Source organism: Zingiber officinale, chromosome 4B, assembly GCF_018446385.1.
Source record: "Zingiber officinale cultivar Zhangliang chromosome 4B, Zo_v1.1, whole genome shotgun sequence".
Taxonomy (NCBI): Eukaryota; Viridiplantae; Streptophyta; class Magnoliopsida; order Zingiberales; family Zingiberaceae; genus Zingiber; species Zingiber officinale.
The window spans coordinates 45,534,263-45,552,252 of NC_055993.1; the positions used below are offsets into that span (position 1 = coordinate 45,534,263).

At 41.9% G+C, this 17,990-nt stretch overlaps 2 long non-coding RNA genes across 2 annotated transcripts; both read right to left on the bottom strand.

Annotated features, from left to right (window-relative positions):
* Positions 1–421: 421 nt before the first annotated feature.
* On the bottom strand, positions 422–1,744 carry LOC121977523. The gene is made up of 3 exons (XR_006110893.1): positions 1,197–1,744; positions 1,040–1,106; positions 422–479 (listed from the first exon to the last, which is right to left on the bottom strand). It is a non-coding gene; the product is annotated as an uncharacterized LOC121977523 (long non-coding RNA).
* A 5,816-nt stretch (positions 1,745–7,560) lies between these two features.
* Positions 7,561–8,908, bottom strand: LOC121977524. The gene is made up of 3 exons (XR_006110894.1): positions 8,336–8,908; positions 8,179–8,245; positions 7,561–7,618 (listed from the first exon to the last, which is right to left on the bottom strand). It is a non-coding gene; the product is annotated as an uncharacterized LOC121977524 (long non-coding RNA).
* Positions 8,909–17,990: the final 9,082 nt, after the last annotated feature.

The window sequence follows — 17,990 nt, forward strand, 5'->3', positions numbered from 1 at the left end:
ATAATAAACACATCCGACACGTGTATAAACCACAAACATACAATCAACATAACTCCTCCAAAAGTACATAACCAAACACGCGTGTACATACAACATGTAAATGTAGGGTCAACATGATGACTCCTAAAACACATACCAAACTACATACAATCCACATTATGTACCCAATCAGCATGGTAATACTAACAACCCGACAATCCCTACAAGACCTACTCTACACGTGTAATCACAACAAAGTAGATATCAAGAGCTGAGACTATATATGAATTAAATAGATCATCACAAGGGTCAAGCATAAGTATCATGCAGGAAAAACAGCAACCGATCATGATATAAGATAAAGCAGCCTAATCCATCCAATAATAATCATGCACTAAGTTTCAAAGAAACTATAAAGAGCCCAAGGAAGAAATACCCGCCTTTATCTGTCGATCGTGTCAAATAATCCCGCGTCGAGACACTCGTCCCGAATCCAAGTCCTGCGATCACATAATATATATTTAGCTAATTACATAGGTAGCAAATAGCTAAATAGACTCCCTAACCAAAATTAGGTAAACCCTAATCGAAATAGTTTACCTAATCCCTTAATCCAGCTCCTGCTAGATCCAAACATAATCCATAATCCAATAATCCATCCAAAACTCACTAATCAACACATCTTAAACCCAACAATAAATCTATTCTCTTAATTACCAACCCATCACATAATGATATCAACCACAAAACCTATCATAAGCTCAAATCTCCATCATAAATCCACATCAACCAAACAACCAAATCATCAACCTACCTCATCTGATAATCCAATCAACAACCAATCCAATGCTCCTAAAAATGATCACATAATAATCTATATCAACCAAAACAATACTTACCACTAGAGGCAAAACCTTAATCCTTAATCCACAATATCAACCAATCCACATCACACCACTCATAAACTAAGCAAGCACAAAACCCTACAACCCATTAGAAAAACTTAATTTAGCAACCTACAAATGAGTAACCCAGCAATACATCACTGTAAGGCATTTACCTTGACGTAGGGCAGCAATCCAGTAGTTAGCAGCCTTTCCTTCACTGTCCGGAAGCTACAAAGAACACTACCACCAAATTCCTTCCAAGATCAAATCCAGAATCCAACTATAGAGAAATTGGTTTACTGAAATCCTAATAAACAGAACCATACTCACCTCCATCAAGCCTCTACTTCTTCACTCGAGGCTTCAATCAACTGCAAGGAATGGAGAAGATCAAGCTCTGCTTAGGGAAGAATCATCACCAGGTTGATCCGACGTCGCCTCCTCAACCAATCCCTACAGCTGGTGTCGTGCGATCCACAGCTACTGCGACGAGGAATGGGAGCTAGGGCTCCGATTCTTGCTCTGGTCCAAGATCAAGTTGAGCTAGGGTGGCGTCGTGGGTCAAGAAGGAGGTTATAGACCCGAAGCTAGGGCTCAGGAAGCGGTGGCCAACATCGGCTGCTCATGGATGTCCGGCGATCGGCGAGTCGAAGCAGCACAGGGTCGGCGTCGCGAGTTAGGGGAGGAATCGCGAGGGAGAGGGAGGAGAGGATCGACAGCCAAGAGAGAGGCACGCAGAGGATAGGTCGCTGCTGGAGGTGAACTCGCGGTGGCTGGCGATCGGGCGAGGAGGAATCGCCGGAGAAGGAAGGGGGTCTCGGGCGAAATGTGAGGAGGAGGAGGAGATCGGGAGAGAAAATCGGGGAAAGGGGAAGAGTTCGGGCAAATTCGGGAGGAGAAAAGGAAAAGAAATTATAAGAAATAAAAGCTAGGTTAGATTAATTAAATCCTAAGTCCATTCCCAAATCAACTCCCACTTAAATGGGTATTCCAAACAGGCTTTCACTGTACCCCAAATCCATCCCCTCAAGACGGGTCATACGGACTCCGTTTAAATCCCGAAAAATTTCTAAAAATTCTGGTAAAATCCAATAAGATTTTTCGTCCAATAACATTTATTATTTAAATTTTACGGTATCTTACATTCTCCCCCACTAATAAAAATTTGGTCCCCAAATTTACTGGTCAACTCAGGGATCCTCCTCCAAGCATAACATCCAAGCAACAAACTCATATACCACTCTATCCAAGTATGATGAACAAATCTCCAACCCTAGTATCGTAAACATATCTCTAAACATGATAATCCTCCTCCAAGTGACTAGCGACAACTCTGTGAGCTATGAACTCACCCTACTCCCGCTACTCTCACTCTGCAATCTAGCCAACTGTGGATAAATCAAACGCCTCTAAAATCCAAAATCCACTATCAATAGATCCTCCAACATCTGTATAGGGCGCTCAAACTATCCATCAGTCTGAGATGAAAATCTATACTAAAGTGAAACTCCTAATCCACAGTCTGCTGTAACCATAATCAAAAACCATGATGTGAAATCACTGATCTCCATCCAAAACAATACTCAGAAATACATCATCCAGTCCGGTAATCCCTCTAGAGTATAACCTTGCTACTCAATCTAAAGAATCCGTCCCACAAATCCATAGCTAGGAAGCAAGTCATCACTCAACAATGATTACCCAAACCATCATATCCTCTCCATGTCCAAGATAATCCCACAACAAAATCCATCATAACATGCTCCCAACTCCACTTCAGTATCCAACTCAACGGAGATAATCCTACTAATCATTGATGTTCAGCCTCCACTTGCTGACATAATAGACAACAAGCTACAGAATCCGCGATGTCTTTCTTCATATCGTTCCACCAATAAGAGTGCTCCAATGTCTCCACACATCAGATGTCACCCGAATGTATCGCAAATCCAGATCAAGGTGTTTCCTACAATAACTCCTCCCGGACAAGCAGTGACTCAGAAACACATATAATCTCCCACAAAGAAAGAATCTCATTCTCACTACACGAGAATTCTCACTACTAGCACGAGACTACTCCGCTCATGCTATATTGGAACTGCACCGACTCCCAGACACGATGCATCTATGTAGAGTACAAATCCGTCTACACTAGAAAGTATAGCTAAGACAGTACAGTTAACAACTTCTCGTTTCAACTCCTGAAACTGATCTCGTAAGCGTCTATCCAGGAAAATTCCATACTCATCCTGAACAATCCAGTCAACGACATAAATGCTGGAGAAACCCTCAACTAATCTCCAATAATATCCAGCCAGACCACGAAAGGAACAACGAATCTCCAATATAGACTACGCCTACTCCCAACTGATAACAGCCTCTATCTCCTATGGATCCACCGATATCCTCTACTAAACACAACGTGTTCCAGAAATCTCATAGAAGACAATCAATATGTACCACTGAACCTCACATATAGATGTTTCCGTCGAAACATCTCTAGAACTATGCGAAGCTAGTGTACGTGATCCACCTCGGATCGGGAATAGATCACAACACTGTCAATGAAGACAATGAAAACTGATCCAAACACCCTAGGAATACCAAGTACATTGAGTCCATAAAAACATCTAGGCACGGTATACTTAAATAGTAACACCAATGACTCATAATGTACGTACGACATACTCACTCAACCATAAGATCCTCAACAAGTCTGTAATCTATGATCAAATCACCAACTACAAATCACCAAATCCATAATTATCACAGACATATCACTCCATGTCACTAACAACATCAAACACCAAATAATAGACCATCAAGTCAAATATCCACTAATAGATCATAAAAGACAGCCTATCCCCACACCTGATCTCCTAATATCTATCAATCCCAAATCATCCTCAACATCAATCAATCATACCAGATAGTCTCCTAAACACAGATAGAGAAAAAGGAAAGCATCCAATCTTCCACACCCACTACCAACATACTAAATGTATCCAAAAGGTCTACCAAATCTCATCATCTCATCCTCTTAGATACTCATATATCCATAGTAAAAGAAGGTCAATCCGAAGTCAAAGGGTCACACAACCTTTTGACTAAGAGTCTACCCATCCAGAAGATATCTCCACACTCTCATAATCATCCTATCCCTCGACAAATATCGATAAAAGGTCAAACCCTCTAATATGAGATATAGACTACAAGATCTAGTAAAATGGTCACATGGTTAAGGTCTTGAGCCACCTGATATAGACAATGTTAGCTGAGTCGTCTAACCATTGTCTTGTACCCCATCATACTATGATTGCTCCACCCTGAGGCTCAGCAACCTCCGCTATCGAGCAATGAACACAAAGATAGAGAAACACTACAACTAAATAACTGATCAAAATATCTGTCAATCGACGTTCTACCCCTCAAAGATCATCATATGAAATTATACCTAGTTATGATCAGAACTCCTAGGTATTACTCAACTAATACCCCTACCTCTATATCATCACAGGTCGTAAATCACTAGGTACATCAAGGATATCTAACTACATCCGACAGCTCTATGAGTCAGGATCTCCCATGGAGCAACGTTAGATGAGTTTACTAGTCATCACCTTAAAATCCATCGTGCTGATGAAAGAAGTAGAGAACTACTCTCTCTCCAAACACCTCAAGGAAATCACTAAGTGGTGACCTGATTTCCAAACAGCATTCCCTGCTTCTTCCTTCACGTGGTACCGGGTCACGTAAAGGTTAAGTAGCTAACTTCAACTTTCTCATGTCAATACAAATCATATGTCCGAAAGTACTCTCCAAGTTATACCCTTGTAACGATTGTATCTCAAAGTGTTAAGCACATAGCTTTACACTTTTCCACACCATACGGTATCCTATCTGAATGTACCTTCTAAGTCATCCAATCAGGTACAGACAGTCCATGGTCAAAGTCCCCATGGAATAGGATACATCGATCCTCTATAGACTGGCTAAGCCGATAATGGTATACAGCCAATTCAGTCCTTTCTACACCGGTACAAGTCAAAATATCTAACCAAGCCTGAAACATCCCAAAGATAGGAATCTCTAAAAATAGAGTAAGTCAGTCCCCTACTGGTCGGACCAACAAAATAAATCGATCATCTCCTAACCGATCCAATAAGAGTAAATTAATCATCCACTGATGAAACTAACTAAGGTAAATCGATACACCACTACCCAAGTCAACAAGGGTAAATCAGTCAAACCATAACTACTCAAGTCAACCAAGTAAATCAATCATCAATAGGAGTAAACCGGTACTCTACTAACTAAGTCAACATAGGTATACAGATATCATCCACCATCTAGCTAATAGTAACCAAGACTAGTATGAGACTCTAACTCTCAACCAACTAGTAGTATGATATGAGGAAATCCCCTGAGACTGTAAATCCTTGATCTCCAGTAGGTCAACCGTGATCAGTGATTGACCCTACACATGAAATGTATGGTACAAACAAATAGGCAAGTACTAACAAAAGTACTAACACATGTCATAACTATATGAGCAACAATACATACACCAACAGAAATGCATGATAACAATATGCAAACATACCGCCTATGGCCTGGAGATGTCCTGCTGCTGCCTGGTCCAAAAACCCGAAAAGTCACATCAAGAAAACCGAATCACGAAATCCAAAACACGAATAATAGGCATCGTACCTACTCTGATACCAAAAATTGGTATCAGATAAATCTCGAAAATCCAAAACAAAGCAAAGCAGGCATCGTACCCGCTCTGATACCAAAAATTGTCACGCCCTCAAAGAAGTCTCTGCTAGACAAAAATCCGGCAGCATCTCCCCTGTACGGGTGACAATATGAAGCATCACTACAAACAAAATATACATCAGCCACATGCGGCTGGAATATTTATATACACAACCACGCAGTTATAATAACAGCCCACACGGCTGGAATGAAACAATCACAACCACGCAGTTATATATAAAACAGCCCATACGGCTGTACAAAACAAACCAACACAGTGGAAAACGAAAACGGAAAGCCCAATACAACACAATCAACACACTGCTAGCCGGCTAGGCTTTATACAACAACCACAACAACAAATACAACAACCCACCAAATACAACAAATACAAATAAAACATATACAAAACTAAAAACGACCTTCGGATGTGACGTAGGACCCGGCAGACAGGATACTCCGAGCGACACCAACCATCTACAGGCTACCTGAAAACATAAATGTATACATGCGGTGGTGAGTATAGGTAACTCAGCGGGTAATAGAAAAGATAGTGCATGGTCCGTAAATAAACATGGAGATCACAAGTATACAGTCTCAGTAGGGAATAAGAACATGATCATACTATCATAATCAATGCATCTGAACATACCTGACATAATAACCTGACATAAACTGTACAAACCACAACTAACATGATGACAGATACATACCCAATCTGGAATCGACACGTGGTACAATGATCGGTAAACTCACCGGATCTGCAACAGATATACCCGTGACACCTGTGCAATATAGATACGACTGCAAATACATGTAAAATAAATGACATGTATGCAGCATGGCAACCAAATGCAACAATCATATCGCAAACAAATGCAACATACCACAAACACATGCAACTAGTATCTAGTAGGCATGTATGCAAATATAACCCCCAGATGCACCGTGCATCATATGCAAAAGTGCATGCATGCTCCATGGTCACCCCCGCCACCTCTCCGAACACCACGACCCCTGTATGGCCGAGAGGCTTGGGTCTGTGACGACTGTACTACCCTCCAGCCCACTATATAGTGGTCGAGGCGGACAGTCCGCTAGTAGCTATCTAACTACATAGCATCAGGGTCCCTGACTGCTCACAACGCCGGATCTCACTAAACCTCGTGACCGGGTGGCACGACAGGACTAGCAGCAACTGCTCCAACTACCACTACCCATGAGTGGCCGAGGGTGCGGTGCTAAACCAAACCAACTGATGACTCTCTCACCACAAGGGAGACAACGGTCATCAGATGCAATGAATGATGAACATGATATATATATATAATCATCATCCATGCAACAACCCCAAACCTCATAAATACCTCCGACAAGAGTATAATCGTCATGATACCTCCACGTATCCCACCAAACATATGTACCCACTACACATGTATAATCAACTAAGAATCTCCAATAATCCCCCTGGACACATATGCACAGATCGTAAATACAATCAACATGTATCCTCCAATAATAAACACATCCGACACGTGTATAAACCACAAACATACAATCAACATAACTCCTCCAAAAGTACATAACCAAACACGCGTGTACATACAACATGTAAACGTAGGGTCAACATGATGACTCCTAAAACACATACCAAACTACATACAATCCACATTATGTACCCAATCAGCATGGTAATACTAACAACCCGACAATCCCTACAAGACCTACTCTACACGTGTAATCACAACAGAGTAGATATCAAGAGCTGAGACTATATATGAATTAAATAGATCATCACAAGGGTCAAGCATAAGTATCATGCAGGAAAAACAGTAACCGATCATGATATAAGATAAAGCAGCCTAATCCATCCAATAATAATCATGCACTAAGTTTCAAAGAAACTATAAAGAGCCCAAGGAAGAAATACCCGCCTTTATCTGTCGATCGTGTCAAATAATCCCGCGTCGAGACACTCGTCCCGAATCCAAGTCCTGCGATCACATAATATATATTTAGCTAATTACATAGGTAGCAAATAGCTAAATAGACTCCCTAACCAAAATTAGGTAAACCCTAATCGAAATAGTTTACCTAATCCCTTAATCCAGCTCCTGCTAGATCCAAACATAATCCATAATCCAATAATCCATCCAAAACTCACTAATCAACACATCTTAAACCCAACAATAAATCTATTCTCTTAATTACCAACCCATCACATAATGATATCAACCACAAAACCTATCATAAGCTCAAATCTCCATCATAAATCCACATCAACCAAACAACCAAATCATCAACCTACCTCATCTGATAATCCAATCAACAACCAATCCAATGCTCCTAAAAATGATCACATAATAATCTATATCAACCAAAACAATACTTACCACTAGAGGCAAAACCTTAATCCTTAATCCACAATATCAACCAATCCACATCACACCACTCATAAACTAAGCAAGCACAAAACCCTACAGCCCATTAGAAAAACTTAATTTAGCAACCTACAAATGAGTAACCCAGCAATACATCACTGTAAGGCATTTACCTTGACGTAGGGCAGCAATCCAGTAGTTAGCAGCCTTTCCTTCACTGTCCGGAAGCTACAAAGAACACTACCACCAAATTCCTTCCAAGATCAAATCCAGAATCCAACTATAGAGAAATTGGTTTACTGAAATCCTAATAAACAGAACCATACTCACCTCCATCAAGCCTCTACTTCTTCACTCGAGGCTTCAATCAACTGCAAGGAATGGAGAAGATCAAGCTCTGCTTAGGGAAGAATCATCACCAGGTTGATCCGACGTCGCCTCCTCAACCAATCCCTACAGCTGGTGTCGTGCGATCCACAGCTACTGCGACGAGGAATGGGAGCTAGGGCTCCGATTCTTGCTCTGGTCCAAGATCAAGTTGAGCTAGGGTGGCGTCGTGGGTCAAGAAGGAGGTTATAGACCCGAAGCTAGGGCTCAGGAAGCGGTGGCCAACATCGGCTGCTCATGGATGTCCGGCGATCGGCGAGTCGAAGCAGCACAGGGTCGGCGTCGCGAGTTAGGGGAGGAATCGCGAGGGAGAGGGAGGAGAGGATCGACAGCCAAGAGAGAGGCACGCAGAGGATAGGTCGCTGCTGGAGGTGAACTCGCGGTGGCTGGCGATCGGGCGAGGAGGAATCGCCGGAGAAGGAAGGGGGTCTCGGGCGAAATGTGAGGAGGAGGAGGAGATCGGGAGAGAAAATCGGGGAAAGGGGAAGAGTTCGGGCGAATTCGGGGAGGAGAAAAGGAAAAGAAATTATAAGAAATAAAAGCTAGGTTAGATTAATTAAATCCTAAGTCCATTCCCAAATCAACTCCCACTTAAATGGGTATTCCAAACAGACTTTCACTGTACCCCAAATCCATCCCCTCAAGACGGGTCATACGGACTCCGTTTAAATCCCGAAAAATTTCTAAAAATTCTGGTAAAATCCAATAAGATTTTTCGTCCAATAACATTTATTATTTAAATTTTACGGTATCTTACATTGGGAGTTAAGTTAAACCCTTATATAAGGGCAACAGTGCCCTAACCCGTACCCGTGCCTCCTTTCCTTTGGTTTCGCCGACCTCTCGCCACCCTCCCCCGATTCTCACAGACGGACACAGCTCCGACTCACACCACACCCGATCGCCGGCACCTAGTCGCAGATCGAGTCTCCGAGCTTCTCAACTCCTTAATATAAGGGCAACAGTGGAGCTTTCTCCGGAGTGTAGCCTCGCATCGAGCTGATTCCGTCGGGTGCTTGTCGCCGACTGTGAGGGTTTCCGCCATTGAGGTAAGTGGAGTTATGGAATGGCTCGATTAGGGTTTTGAGACTTTAGTTTTGTGATTTGAGGTTAGATTGGGATGTGGCATTGATTGAGGTGTTGTCCCGGCAGTGTCACGCTGTGAGGAGCTTGGCCGGGATTCTCCAGCAGCAAACGGACACCGGTGGACTTCCTCAGCAGTGGGATTTCCGGCCGTGAGTCACTAGTGACTTGCTGTGAAGGGCTTGGATCTAATTCCAGCAGCTATTCTTCTTCCTAGAAGCAATAGGTAAGGTCTCGATCACTTCATAAGTTAAATCTGTGGACCTAAGTGTTGGATTCAATGTGTACTGGGTACTGACCATTGTGATGGTGTTTTTGGTAGCTTTGTAGGAGCTTCGATCTGTGAATTTGTGGCGGCAGGCAGCACCGGTGTGCTTGTGCCGACGATTACACCTCCTCGGCAGTGTATTCCCGGCTTCGATTCATTAGGTAAGGCAACTTTAGTATTGGTTACAGATCTGTAGTGTTGATGTTGGGTTTTGGCAGTGAGCATGTGTTTATTGGGTTGATTTCGTATGTGTGTAGCCCTGTAGAGGCTCTATGGTTGATCTGTGGCAGTAGACAGTGCCACTGTACGGTGCCAGCAATATCTTCGGGCAGTGGGTCATCCAAGGTGAGTTATTGTAAGGTTAAGTGTTTGGTTTTGAATCTTTAGTGTGAATTAAGGATGGACTTGTGATTCGATAGAACGGTAATGAGAATTATTAGAGAATCATGAAGGAACTCGGATCAAATTCGCTGGTCATGTACATTAGTATAGTTGTTCAGTTTCATATGTAATTAGTTAAAATTTATACGTTGACACAAGACTCTGATCGAGGCGGGTGTCGTGACGAAGTTGACGTCGGATTCAGCCTACATTTGAGGCGGGTACTTCTTACTTGTTTCTTTAGTTATTGTTCTTGGTGCATGAGTAGCCCAGATAAAGTAGTGTTTATCTTGACTCCACTCATTTTCTTTCTTGTGCTTGATACTTTATCCACTCAATCTTCGAGATGCTCACTTTCGTATCTATACAGTCTCCCGTTGTTATTCTTGATAACTAGCGGATACTATATGCCATGTTTACCTATTTGGCTACTGTTTATTTATGCTTAGTATTAAGCATGCGGATTCATGTAGCATACCTGATTTCCTGTTATATATATATATATATATATATATATATATATATATATATATATATATATATATATATATATATATATATATATATATATGATGACTGTTGCATTATTTGCATCATGTCACTGCATGCATAGCCAACGACTTTGGCTCCCTTATGGTTGAGACGGTCGTTGGCCTGGGCCACACGCTCGGCCACTCATGGGTAGTGGTAGCTTAGAGCGTGCTGTATGTCCTGTCATGCCCCCCACTCGCACACTCATGGGTAGTGTCTGCTAGAGTCGCGGCAGCAGGGACCCCCGTCGCAGACGTAGCTATTCAGCTACTATGCAACTGTCCCCTCGGCCACTCGAGAGTAGTGGTAGCTGGAGTGGTGTACAGTCTGTCATTGTCCCGGCCTCTCGTCCATACTGGGGTCATAGACTTGAGGGGTGGGCGGGAGTGACCATCCGTGCATACGCTACTTTTTGATATACCTGCTTATGCTGTTTATGCTTACTTATGCAGTTCTGTTATCACATACCTGTTATATATGCTTGGACACTGATTACTATTACAGTATACTTCATACGTGATTCTGGTAGTTATGAGCAGTACTATAGCAGTTTATGTTACCTCAGACCTTACAATGTTAGCCTAGGATATGGTTTCAGGTATGGATATATACTTTGTTTACCTTGTAGTATCTGCTATTTATCTTTCCGAGACTGTATCATTTTTGTATTCCTGTTCTTTATGATACTCATGCACTGTCTATTCTATTACCCGCTGAGTCTTTATACTCACCACCCACATTGGTAATTTCACCAGGTAGTTGATAGCGATGCTAGTACACTTGGAGGAGGATCCCGACTGCCGGTCCCACGTCGCTTCCGAGGACGGTTTTATGATTTTGGTTTTCATTTTATTGTGAGTTAAACCTTTGAATTTAGCATTGTAATAATTGGGCTGTGGACTTGTTATTTTGTATTTGGTTGTTTTGTCGAAGAGTCAAGCCGGGCCATCCCGCGGTGAGTTTTCATTACTTTATACTTGTTATTGTTTTCCGCTGTGTTTGATTTTACAGCCGTGTGGGTTGCATATTATCTCCGTGGTTCTGATTTAATTTGCATATGTATTATCTGTTGGTGATGTATACCGGTTCCATTTGTCACTGCTACAGGGGAGGTGCTGTCCGATTTTCGTCGGACAACCTTACTCTCGGGGCATGACACAACCACTGCTTTCTTTCCCGATCTTTTTTCTCTGTTCTTCGACAAGGGGCCGATCGTGCCCTAGCCGCGATCTTAAGGTAAGAGGTTTGGTTTTCCTTATTGATCGTGAAATTGGAAACCCTAATCTGTCTTTTAGGAAATCGATGCTGGTGATCTTTCTGGGGAGTAGGAGGTGGTGTGGTGATTCCGGCCATCACAGCTTGATTGGGTCGTTCCCTCCACCGGATCTATGATCATCTCCGGGAATTGCAAAAGTAGAGGTAAGGGCATCAATTGGTTATTGTTGTTTACAGAATTTTTAGTGAATTCTCACTGTTCTATTCTTGATCCGACTAGTGAAGATGTTATGTGTAGTTTACTGTCGTAGGGAATTGATACACTGTTAATTCTTGCTCTATTCTCTTGATTTAACCTGAGTTGCAGTGAGTCCAGTGTATTTCCTTGACCTAGATCAATGATGGGATCAAGAGGAGTTGTGAAATGTGTTGTTCGGTTGTGCAATGCTTTGAGTGCTATGTTACTGTAATTTCTGTGAATGGTGTGGGTTAAGATCGGTTGAAAGTGAGGTGAGATTTGTGCTGTAATCAGAGGTTTGCAAATGTAGATGTATCTAAATCTGATATGGATTCCATGATGTTTAGGTTGCATATTGTTAGGTGATAATGGCAGATTGGAATTATTTAAGGAGCTAATAGGAATTTAGTTTTTTGGATGGGCTCAGCTAGGTTAAAAGTTTAATCTAGCTTTACTAATGGAAAAAGGGTAGTAGTCACAGTAGCTATCACTTTTAAGTTGGCTATTTATTTATAGGTAATTCACCTATTTGTAGTGTACACATATTTAGTTATATAAATTTGTATATGTGATACAGGACCTTGATCTATACGAGCAGCGTGACGTGGGGTGGTTCTGGTGATACGGATATATCGAGGTGGGTATTTCTTCCTTATCTCCTATTTAGTTCTTTGAACTATAAAGCATGGTTATTTTCGGATGCTTAGGTTGCATTACCTTAAATCTGTATATTGATTTTATTCCTGCTTGTCTCTTTCTATTTGAGCTTTGATATGATCTTGTTTACCTCTACACAGTCTCACACTTGATATTGGAACTCTATGCCTGTGCATATTTAGAGTTTGTGTTATAGAGTTATCTGGTTGGTACGATTAGTGCGTTTACCATTCATATGGATGTTGAGTGTACATGTGATGGGTATGTGGTATTGGGGTTGTGTAGTTTGTTGACCATGTTGTGTGTTGGAGTATGTGTATACGTTGGTGGTGGTTATTGGGGGTTTTTGGGGTACACGATGGATGATGGTATTTATATTGTGACTATTCACACCATGTCATCATTCATTGCATACTGATGACTAATGCCTCCCTTGTGGTGAGGGGGTCGTCAATTGTTTATGCTGTCCATTCAGCCACTTTGGAGAGTGGTAGATAGGAGTGGAGCTAGTCCTGTCGCGCTTGCTCAGCCGTTCAGTGATTATACTGTCAGCCTCGACCACTCTGGAGTAGTGGGTCTTGAGGGTACAGTAGTCAGAGGGCTTGAGTTGTGAGTGGTCAGGGACCCTTAGCTGTGTAGTTATATAACTACTTAGCTGACCGTCCGCTTCGGCCGCCTATAGCGGTGCTTGTACTGGAGGCTAGTATGGTTTGTCACAGACTCGGCCATACAGGGGTCGTGGTGTCTAGAGAGGTGGCGGGGGTGACCATGGAGCATGCATGCACTTTTGCATAGGATGCACGGTGCATCTGGGGAGATATTTTCGCATACATGCCTAGTAGATATTAGTTGCATGTGATTGTGTGCTGTTGCATTTGTTTGCGCTATGTATGTTGCATTTGGGTGTCATACTGCATACATGTCATCTATTTTACATGTATATGTAGCCGTATCTATATTTGCACAGGTGTCTCGAGTAGATCTGTTGCTAGTCCGGCGAGTTCCCTGATTTTGGTACCATGGTATTGATTCTAGTCGAGTATGTGCATCTACTGTGTCAGGTATGTTTATGTATAGTCATTGTATTAGATATGGCTAGATGTGTTATGTTTAGATAGCATGATTCTATTCTTATGATGGAGACTGTATCCCTTGGTTCTTATGTGGTTGTAACTACCATGCTTTATTCTGTTCTTACCCGCTGAGTTCTTTGTACTCACCACCCCGTCTATACTGTTATATTTTCAGGTAGTAGGTAGATGACATGGAGTTTCTTGGAGTATGCTGCCAGCCGGTCCCACTTCCCACGTTACATCCGAGGATTCTTATCGATTTTTAGTCTTTTACTATTAGCATTTTACGTTTCATGGATTTGGTGTTGTCATATTATACTATGACTTGATACGTGTATTGTGGACTTATACCCGTGGTGTGTTTTTGTGGACTTTCAATTTTTTGGGATTCATATTCGTTTTTCGCTGTGCTTTTGATATAGCCGTGTGGGCTACATATTCAACTGCGTGGTTGTGGTTATTTTTCTGCATATATATCCCAGCCGCATGTGGCTGACGTATTTTTGCATGTATGAAAGTTTCAGATTGTCACCGGTACAGGGGAGGTGCTGCCGAAATTTTTCGGGAGGTACTTTCCCGCGGCGTGACAAAAACCATTTACAAAACATCAAGTCTCGAAATATTGTTTTAAATATTCTTGAAAGTTTTTACTTAGTGCATTCTTCAAAATTTTTTTGAATATGATACTACAAATTTACTCAAATCTAGTACTGATGCTTTTTCAAAATGTCTATGAATCATTTTTGAAAATCCAAATATACATCTTATTATTATCTCTCAAAAGGGTGATGGAATGCCTTAGGAATTTCTTGAAAATATTTTCCATCATTGTTGGTGCAATACTTAAGGATCCTTAGCAATTAAATCCATTTATGAAGGGTTCTTTTTGTAGTGTGACAAAAGGTGGAGAAGAAAGGGTTTAAGTTAGAAATCTAAATCTTTATGAATTGACCTAACTTAAACATATATGTCAAACATTAAAAAGAAGGAGATTGTTGGTGCAATCAACCTCCAAGATTTTAATGTCAGACAAATATGTTTAAATATGCTTAAGTATGTTCATGAAAAGTCCTAGTTGTAGGCTAGGCAAGGGGAGAAATCTCAGTATAGCGGAAGCCAGGTGGATATGTCTGGAGGACTTGATCCCTGGGTAGTCGAATACTGAGTCCTAGTTGTAGGCTAGGCAAGAGTAGAAATCTCGGTATAGCGGAAGCCAGGTGGATAGGTTTGGAGGACTTGATCCCTGGGTAGCCGAGTACTGAGTCTGGTGAGTGAAGCCAGGTTGAGAAAATCCTAGGGGGTGGTAACCTTAGGTAACGGGAAGTCTTGGAGGAGTGAACTCCAAGCAAGGTTGATCGGATGGTTTCCGGTCGACCGCGCGCGGTCGACCGGACAAGTGGATCTCGGTAAATCTAGGTTTAGGTTTACCATTATTTTCTGTATCACTATTATTGTTATTCACTAATATGGTATTGCAGGAAAAGTCTTAGTGGATCAGGCGATCAGACACTGAGCAGACAAAAGTCCAAACAAGTCTGGAGGACTATGTTTGGCAGGTAAGTTGAGGTAAGCAACTGGAGGAGCGACAGTGAGGTCGAGTTCCTGAAGGGAACAACCTAAGGTCGCTGATCCAACTGAAGAAACCGGAATAGTTTCCAAGTTAAGATCAAGACAGTTCTACTGTCTAATATTACTCATGCATAATATATTATTACTGTGCTAACCTTTGTTTTGCAGGAATATTGTTTAACTCTGTTTTACAGGTTCGGCCTGATCGGTCGACCGAACAGGAGGATCGGTCGACCGAACCGGCATGACTGAGACCAGAGTTCAGTTCAGACCAAAGCGAAGTACAGTCCTATCGAAGCTTGATCGGTCGACCGAACCAGAGGATCGGTCGACCGATCCAATCAGCAATTAACGCGCATTAAATCAAGATTCTGGCAAACTATCGAACAAGGTAAAAGCTTGTTCGGTCGACCGATAAAAGGGTTCGGTCGACCGAACCATTGAAGGCCAGTTAATGCAGAATTTACGAGCCAGCGTCAGACTCCAGCTGTGGGTGATCGGAGTTGGTTCGGTCGACCGAACAGAGGGATCGGTCGACCGAACCTCAGTCCACCTATAAATTAAGGCTCGAGGTTAGAGGCAAATAAGAACTTTTCTGGTCACAAGTTACTGCTCTACAAATGACTCATCTTCATTAGTACAACAAGCTACGTCATTCGGAAGCACCGACCTACGCTAAATCTTCGATTCATTTGTCGGTATACTTATTTTATATTGCACTTAATTGTAAATAAGATAGTAGGCTTGTTACTATCTTATTCCATTGTACTTGTACGATATGCTTCTCTCCGAGGACTTCGGAGAAAAGAGTTTTAGTGTTTTGCCCATCGGTGCGGTCAAGGACCGCGGGCCTTCGAGTAGGAGTCGAGCTAGGCTCCGAATGAAGTAAAACATTTGTGTCTCTATTTACTTTCCGCTGTGCACGACTTTGATTTAAATACGAAAAGAATAGTTTTTAAAAAAAGAAGCGATATTCACCCCCCCCCTCTATCGCGCTACTCGATCCTATCAGTAGTCACGTTGTGTGCAGGCCATGTAGCCGGCGACGTACTAAAAAATAATGGAGTCGACAATTGTTGGGAATTTCGGGCCGCAAAAATTGCTTTTTCGCATTGCGGAAACCCCGAACCCCAAGCCACCGGATCCGTCCGAAGTAAAATAAAACAAAAAATTTTACGAGTACGAGTTTCTTACATCTAGATCTACACTAGGAGAAGGAAGTTACCCTCGATGCGATGCCCTTCGCAATCCCGCTCGTCCAACGGTTCGCCGGATCTCGAGATCGTCAAGCGTACGATCCTCTAGAAGTATCCACACGAACAAGCTAGGTGGAGAGGCCAAACAAAAGGTGTGCTAGCACCTATGAAGTGTTCGGCCAAAGAGGAGGAGAGGGAGAAGAGAGTGAGAGCAAGAGGAAGAAGATGAAGTAAAATGCCTTGAATGAAAAATGAATTCCATTCATCACAATAAGTGGCCGACCACTATTGTAACCTCCTCTCATTTAATGTGGCCATTAAAATGAGGAGGAGATTTGTAACCTCCATGAGGTGGCACACACATGTTCTAAATATGATGATGTGTAACACCATTATTGGACACTTAATGCCAACTCACAAATGATGTGGCATAAAGTCAAGTCAAACATGACTTTTCCTCTTCCTCTCAAGTCAAGTCAAACTTGACATTATAACTCCCATGGTTAAACTAATCCAACCATTTGATTCAAGCCAATTTAATATAATGAATCTAATTCATTTAATTATATTGATTCAATGAGTCATAATCTAAATTAGACTCATTGAACACATGAATCAACTTGAGTCCAACTCAATTAGTACAATTAGGATTACTCTTAATCCAATTTGATTCATCGCATGAATCTAACCCTCTTGGTTCATCATATGAACCTAATCTCCATCTAATTGTCCTTTGTGTGTGACCCTATAGGTTCTTATAACGTTGGCAATGCTCCTAAACCCATTTAGAAGCATAAGTAATGAGCGGTATCAAGCAACACATCATTACTACCCAAGTTATAAGAATGTTGAGATCCAACATCACCTTGTGACTACTAATTGTGACTCCTCACAATATATGACAAGTGTCCTTCTATCCTAGATATCTAGATTGATCAATGTGAGGCATAGACCGTGTCATCCTCTAATTAATCTAAATCTTGAACTCCAAGTAGACTCACTCAATCAAATGAGCTCAATATCTCATATTGACTCATTTGGGCATGGCCATGCACTTCGTGGTCTCACTCTATCAAGAATATCAATGTCACTCCCGTCATATAGGAGGGATAGATCCCATTTACATCACTCACATCCCTCCGCATAATTTGTTACATACCCAGTAATCGCCTTTATAGTCCACCCAGTTACGGGTGACGTTTGACGAAACCAAAGTACATAACTCCTTATATTGGGAACCATGGTGACTTCAGGTCTAAGGACTAGTAGTCATACTAATAGTCACATGAGAAAGTAAATGACACTCATATAACGATCCATAATACTTTCTCATGGCGGGTCATTCAGTATACATTCTCCAATGTATACCCATGTGTCAACTTGATAT